The sequence below is a fragment of the Terrapene carolina genome, unplaced genomic scaffold (genome assembly GCF_002925995.2).
Source record: "Terrapene carolina triunguis isolate 2854851 unplaced genomic scaffold, T_m_triunguis-2.0 Scaffold89, whole genome shotgun sequence".
Lineage (NCBI taxonomy): Eukaryota > Metazoa > Chordata > Testudines > Emydidae > Terrapene > Terrapene triunguis.
In genome coordinates, this window is record NW_020664440.1 from 30,337,865 (window position 1) to 30,338,090 (window position 226).

A 226-nucleotide genomic window follows, 5' to 3' on the forward strand; every position below is an offset into this window, starting at 1 on the left:
GTGTGTGGGGAGAGGGTGCAGGCTCTGGGAGGGAGTTTGGGGGCTGGAGGTGTGTGAGTAGGGGGTGCAGGCTCAGGGTGCAGGCTCTTGGAGGGAGTTTAGGAGCTGGGGGGGTGTGGGGACGGGATGCAGGCTCTGGGATGGGGTCAGGGGGTGCGGCGCTTACCTGGGGCTCCAAGGTGGGGCAGGCCGGGGGGCCTCCATGCGCTGCTGCCCTCAGGCACCA